At 41.0% G+C, this 7,362-nt stretch overlaps 1 protein-coding gene across 1 annotated transcript in view; it reads left to right on the top strand.

Annotated features, from left to right (window-relative positions):
• The window catches only part of rsph3 (radial spoke head 3), a 70,446-nt gene extending 63,404 nt beyond the window's left edge, over positions 1-7,042 (top strand). The window contains exon 9 of the mRNA XM_067988348.1: positions 6,751-7,042. The gene's annotated coding sequence lies outside the window, so the exon portion shown is untranslated. The remainder of the gene's footprint in view (positions 1-6,750) is intronic.
• The last annotated feature ends 320 nt before the right edge of the window (positions 7,043-7,362 follow it).

The following is a 7,362-nucleotide window of genomic DNA, read 5'->3' on the forward strand; positions in this document are numbered from 1 at the left end:
TCGTTTATTCATAGTTTTATTAACCTAGTTAATAAACAAGTTTGTTATTAAATTCAATAAACTAACAGCAGTTTTATGCTCCCAGCTCGTAATTTAATTTTATCCACTTCCCTAACTCAGAGGGAAAAAAGGCGGTGATACTTACCAGCTGTCCTGTGACGTCATTCCTTGTTTTTTTCGATCCCACCGACTGTCTCCAGAAGATCCTTCGCCCCTCCTCCCCACCACCCCCCCCCCCCACCCCCCACCCACCCTCGGTTCACGACCCGGCCCGCCCCCGCCACCTCCGATCCTCCTAGTAGGTTTTACCTTCGAGCCTGGGCCTTTATTTGTTTCCCTCTGCCTCCGATGCTCAGAGATCTCGACTCGAAAGATCGAAATATCCCTTAAACTACTACTGGGAAGGGGGAGGAAATTGAGCGTTGTCATCTGCTGTTCAGAAGTGAAAAAGTTGGTGCAGTACTGTTTTAGTAAAATGCCTTACTGCAACTACTTTGTGGTGGTGCTTCCAGCCATGGCAGTCAAAATGGCACAATCCCTTTGGTAATGTTATCTCTCAAATTCCACTTGCGCATCAATTTTTTTTTGGCACTCATACTCTCAACTGCCTGCTTTACATCAAACCCTTCCATCTGACACTTAACAACTAGGAAATAAACCTAATCTATTATTCCTATTTCAAGACCCTGAAAATCACAAGAACATAAATAGGAGCAGCAATAGGCCATACAGCCGCTCAAGCCTGCACCGCCATTCAATATGATCATGGCTGATCTTCAACCTCAACTCCACTTTCCTGCCCAATCCCCATGTCCCTTGATTCCCTTAGAGTCCAAAAATCTATCTATCTCAGCGTTGAATATATTCAATGACTGAGCATCCACAGCCCTCTGGGGTAGAGAATTCCAAAGATTCACAACCCTCTGAGTAAAGAAATTCCTCCTCATCTCTTAAATGGCCGACCCCTTATCCTGAGAATATGCCCCTATTTGTAGACTTTCCAGCCAGGAGAAAGAACCTCTCAGCATCTACCCTGTCAAGCACCCTCAGAATCTTATGTTTCAATGAGATCACCTCTCATTCTTCTAAACTCCAGACTGCATAGGCCCATTTTACTCAATCTCTCATCATAGGACAACCCTCTCATCCCAGGAATCAATCTAGTGAACCTTCACTGCACTGCCTCTTAGACAAGTATATCCTTCCTTAGATAAGGAGACCAAAACTGTGCACAGTACTCCAGGTGTGGTCTCCCCAAAGCCCTGTACAATTGTAGCAAGACTTCTTTCTCTTGTACTCCGACCCCCTTGCAATAAAGGCCTTCATGCCATTTGCTTTCCTAATTGCTTGCTCTATCAGTATGCTAACTTTTTGTGTTTCTTGTACAAGGACACCCAGATCTCTCTGAATACCAATATTTAATAGTTTCTCACCATTTAAAAAAATTCTGCTTTTCTATTCTTCCTACCAAAGTGAATAACCTCACATTTCCCCACATTACACTCCATCTGCCACCTTTTTGCCCACTCACTTAACCTGTCTATATCCCTTTGCAGACTCCTTGTGTCCTCCTCCCATGCTTACTTTCCTACCTAGCTTTGTATCGTCAGCAAACTTGGATACATTACACTTGGTCCCTTCAACTAAGTCATTAATATAGATTGTAAATAGCTGAGATAAAAATCTTGCTCTGTTCTAACTTTTGACCTGTTTCTAAGTGATTTCCTAACTGTTTATCTGCTGCTCCAGTTTTTATCACTCATCTTTTTATGGTTCTCCCTAAATTATCATGACACCAGCTGTTTACGTACAGGGTGGCAAATATAAAATTAAAACCCTCCTCCCTCTGCTTATTGATAAGATTGACTCCTTTCAGCATATCTTCCTACCTGAACTTCTGGCAGGTTACATCATCCGGTGCTTCAAGGAGCCAGCAGAACAATCAAAACTATAAACAATTTGACCTGCCACTCACATCAAACTGCACTATTCTGTCTCCTGATTGGCTAAAGAAACATACCTTGAAACTGGTTTTCAGCCAATTAGAGACAGGCTTTTCATAAGGTGATCCAGGCTTCAGAAATGGACAAGTAGGATGGTGGTGGCAAAGCAAAATGGATAGTAAATAGAGATAGAAACTAAAGGATAAGATAGAAAACAGATAGGTAGTAGAAGCTGAGAGAATGAGGAAGCAAAAGACCGATGCAATGATTTTAGCATGGTCTTTAGTGTTTTTTTAAAAAGTTACAGTTTTTAAAAAAAAAAACAACTCTTCACGTTTCAGTTATATTTTGTTATCCCTTGGGGCACCATGGATGTGTTTACTCCTCCCACTATGGTGTTGCTCTGGGATTTATCAATAAGCAAATGAGTTTGTCAGCAACCCTTTCCCGTTTTGGTGTGTAAAAATGCATCAGGTTGACCTGGTTGCATCTGTGATGTGACCATGTCATTCATTGTTGTTTTGGCTTTTGATCGGCTAAAATGGCTCCAAGCGCACTTTTTTGAATGATCAAATTCTTTTTTTTTAAATTGCTCCAATATCTAAAATAGACTGCAACAGCCAAGAATAGGAAAAAAGATAAGTAAAACATTTTATAGTTGAACGGTTGAAAAAAACATTGTTAGGAAGAAAAGTAAAATTAAAGTATAAATTAGGTCAGATAGAGAATAGCATAAAAGGGAGAATGCGAGGATGAAATGACAAGGCTGGTGGAATTTTAACCTACCCTGCCCACTGGGAATAGGAAAGGAGGCCTTTAAAATGGAGTGTTCAGCCTTGCCACCCCATTCCTATTGGAATCCCGCTGGCACCATTTTAACTGCTCACTGTAGTTAGGTGATTGAGGCACTTGCTGGAATTAGGCAGGTCCTTTTCAAATTTATGCAAATTGGTGTCCTATTACCGTCAATGAGATCTCAAATATATTTTAACCTGGGCCTGAGTGGGGAAACCATCGCTGCTCTCCCGCTGGCTGAAGACAGGTCGGCATCTGCTGAAAGGGTGAAGAAGCCTTCCAAGATAAGTGGAAAACTTTCCTTTGTAGGGCCAGGAGGAGCCGGAATGCTGCTTAGGGCCCCAAAGGAAATTTGCAACCTCCACTGTCCAGGACACTATACCCCTCGCTTCTCTCCCATGAGACCCTCCTGAAACTCCCTTCCCACACTTGCCTGTTTGCTAGCGAGCCTTCCATTAGTGCCGGGAGTTAAAATACCATGGACCTCAAACTTAAGCCTCTGAGTGCATTTGCACTCACCCACTCCTGTCTGACCGAAACACAATTGGAGTTAAAATCAACTCTAAAGTGTGGCATTAGAACAAGCATTAATATCTCAAAAGTGTTTCCATTCTTTGTTTTTAATTAAAATGGTGTTTTAGTTTGTTTGTTTGTTTTGTGGTTTATGGTTCTTATTACAGTAATGAAAAATCTCCTCACATTAGAGTAGCTTTGTTACTGTGATATTAATGCTTGTTATAATGCCACACTGTGTGAGCTGAATAATTACCAAATTGCCTGGCCCTGAGCTGGTGGCTTCCTTGGAATCTGCTGGCTGTCTTAAGAATTAAAGGGGGAAAAAAAGATTCAATTCCTATTTTTCAAAATTGAACAGTTTTGAAATGTACAATTGCTGAAAATGGAACTTTGGCCATTAGCTTTATGTTCTTATTAACAATCAGGACATACTTTATAACACTGATCCATTAACTTTTTTCAAGGAGTTTGCCAGCCACTTAACAGGTATGAATCCAGAAACGTTTGTTTATCCAGTTAGGATTGTGCAATTGTGTAAAATGGTGCAATGAATAGTTGAGAAAGTCCCAATTTACGCACATATCTTACATATGCTCAGACATGTAGTTACAGTGCTGACTTTCCTTCTCAATAATGGCTTGAAGTACAGTAACTTATGGTATTTGAGAACCAGCTGAACCTTTCATATAACAAAAGGGATAATTGAGAATCAAATTGTTTCAATTCTCTACTACCTTTGTGATATTTCTCCTCTACAGTTTTTGTTGCTTATAATCTAAGATTGTTAATCATAGAATCATAACTGCACAGAAGGAGGCCATTCGGCTCATCAAGCCCATGTGACTATTTGCGCCTACAGCTCACCAACCTTCTTTACCACGCTTCGTGCATTTACACACATGCGCTCCAAACCTATCTTAGACCTTCTCGTATTCTTAGTTCGATCCCACCTAATACTGTACTATTTCTTACTCTAGTGCTATCTGTCTCTCCCAATCCTTTGTGCACCTTGTTTTTCCTTTCTAATGCTACATCGTGGTGCCATCCCCCTGCCAAATAAGTTTAAACTCTTCTCCCCCACAGCAATAGTGAGGACATTGGTTCTAGTACTGTTGAGGAACAACAGGTCCCTCCTGCCTCAGAACTGTTTCCAATGCCCCAAGAATCTGAAGCCCTCCCTCTTGCACCATGTCTCTAGCCACGCATTAACCTGCCTTATCTTCCTATTCCTTTACTCACTAGCGTGTGGCCCTGGGAGTGATCCAGAGATTACTACCTTTGAGGTCCTGCTTTTTAACTTCCTCCCCAGCTCCTGAAACTCTAACCGCAGGACTTCATCCCTTTTCTTTCCTATATCATTGGTACCCACATGGACCATGACTTCTGGATGTTCCCCTTCCCCTGCAGAATGTTCTGCACCCTCTGTGATGTCCTTTACCCTGACACCAGGGAGGCAACACAGCATGCAGGACTCAAGTCAGTGGTCACAGAAACGCCTGTCTGTCCACCTGACTATTGAATCCCCTATGACTACAGCATTTCTACACTTCACTGTGCAGTCCTTTGCCCCATGATGCCATGCTGAGCACTGCACTCCTTCGAGGTGTCGTCGCCCTCACTGGTATCCATTGCTGAATTCAACCCAGAAGATTCCTGCACTGCCTGCCTCTTCCTACCCTTTTGAATGGCCACCCACTTGCTATCCTGAACTTTTTTCTTGTGGCTGCGGGGTGATCACCTCCTGGAACGTACGATCCAAGAAACCTTCAGTGATTCCAGCTGTCCATCATGCTTTATTTTTTCCCCATTTTCTTTTTAAAGCTACATTTTAAAAAATTTCAATGAATTGTTAGCATAACCAGAATATGACTAAGGCACAAATATTTTTACTTCTGACCTTTTAGATATTAGAAGCATTTGATAAAACACCAGTGTTTCGTGAATGTTGCGGGCAGGAAAATGGAGTTGAGGTCAAAGATCAACCATGATCTTATTGAATGGTGGAGCAGGTTCAAGGGGCTGCATGGCCTACTCCTGCTCCTAATTCTTATGTAATAGGAATACAGAAGAATATATTCCCTTCAGCAATCGTTCCAGGATCTTCTCAATACTAAAGCAACTCTTTAATAGAACAATTGTAAACAATTTTACAACACCAAATTATAGTCCAGCAAATTTATTTTAAATTCACAAGCTTTCGGAGGCTTCCTCCTTCCTCAGGTGAACGTTGTTGGACGTTGTCAACCCCAGTCCATCACCGGCATCTCCACATCATGGCTTTAATAGAACAGTTACAGGCTGTTAGCACCAGCAGACCCTTATGTTCAGTTCTAACACAACACAGCTGCTGACATGTGTGGATAAGTGAGCTTGGAGCCTGTACTTGCTGACCATTTTAAGAGGAAACATTTAATAGAAGTGGGAAAAAAAACTCCATCGATACTTGCTCATGATTCCCATGTGGCAGATTCCCAGCCTGGGCTATACTGCTGGGGAAAAAGTAGAGGAAGCAAAATCGCAAAGCCAATTGTTGTAGGCCAGTTTGGTGCATTAATACCAGCGACAAAATTCTTTGTTCTGTGGATTTGGAAAAGAAGGCCGGAGTAATGTGTTTTTTAAAAAATAATCTGCTCTGGTTACATTCAGCCACTTCCTCTTCTACACCTTCCATGTGTTTTGTATTTGATGTTACACTTCTGATCCAGTGCAATCATTTCAGCTGCTATAGATAGCTATTGATATAAACACTGTTCTGTTGAAAAAGTAAAATGGGAGGTTTCAGGAGCTTTTGAGGCTTTATCTTTTAAAAGGACACCATTTTAATCAGTAGGGTTACAACTGATTCCGCCGCACGAACTTTTATATACTGTTGCCATTCGTTCTGTTTGCTCAGTAACTGCAAGATCTAATTTCTACTCTGCTTGATCTTAAAGCCAATACAATATTGAAGCATGATCCTTTGACCTGTGCTCCCTTTGAGCATGGGATTGATGAGCCCCATTTCTTCATGTGCATCTAAAGAATCCCATGGCACCATTTGAAGAGGGGCAACCGGCTACGGGGAAAGAGTGGGGGAAATGGAACTAACTGGATTGCTCTTACAAAGACTCGGCATGGGCTTGATATTCTTTCTGTAATCTACTCGAGAACTCAACCCCATTTCCATGAGTTAATTCTCACTCGCCGGCTGTGTATGATAGTGGATTTTATATAATGAGGACACATTGCATATAACATGCTGCAGTTAAATGTCAAAAAAACAGGTAAAAGTTCAAGCAGACACTGAAATCAAATGGAAAATTCCATTTCCATTGGTTTTAATGTTGCATTTGTACACAAGGGCAGAAATATAAATCCTGCTGACCCATCACAAGCTCTCAATCTTGTTCTCTTGTTCATAAACTTCTTTATAAAAATGTAACTTGCCTTGGTGCAAGCTTTAGTGTATGTATTCAGCCTTAACTTTGTAAATTATTTTTTATTTCTTACTTTCTAGGAGCAACAAAAAAAAAACACAATTGGACTGAAGTATCCAGGATAGGAAGTGTTTCTATATCCATCGTATTTTGAATAATATTTTTACAAAAGCGAACTCTTCAGATTCCAGTGGCTCCTGGATCTCTAACATGATATCAATGGTACAAGACTTGAACATGCAAATTATACATCTGTAAATAAGTTAGTGGTGGTGAGGTTTCAGACAGTAAATGTGAGCTAAAGATAATGCATTATTAAACTGTGTAAACATGTAATGAGCAAACTTAAAATAAACCTGCTTTTCAACTGAAGATATAGTACAGTTTGTCCTTAGCCTCACTGTGTATTGGATTATAGGTGCTTTCATCCTTTGAATCATATTTATTATTTATGCATTTTTTTTCTCTATAATTTATCCCATTTTTGTTTTCCCTTCTGTAGTTTTGCATTACAGCTGTTCTGGCCTTTATAGCTGGAAAAGTTTCCTAAGTGGGAGCTGTGCACTTTGATATGACTTCAATTGATCCGCTGGCAGGAGGCGTTGCTACCCTGAGGGCAGATATGGCTATTGCAGGCTCCCCACCCTTGAGTGTGGCTAAGTACATGAACCCACGGAAGACTGAATAGATGC

This window comes from Heptranchias perlo, chromosome 8 (genome assembly GCF_035084215.1).
Source record: "Heptranchias perlo isolate sHepPer1 chromosome 8, sHepPer1.hap1, whole genome shotgun sequence".
Classification (NCBI taxonomy): domain Eukaryota; kingdom Metazoa; phylum Chordata; class Chondrichthyes; order Hexanchiformes; family Hexanchidae; genus Heptranchias; species Heptranchias perlo.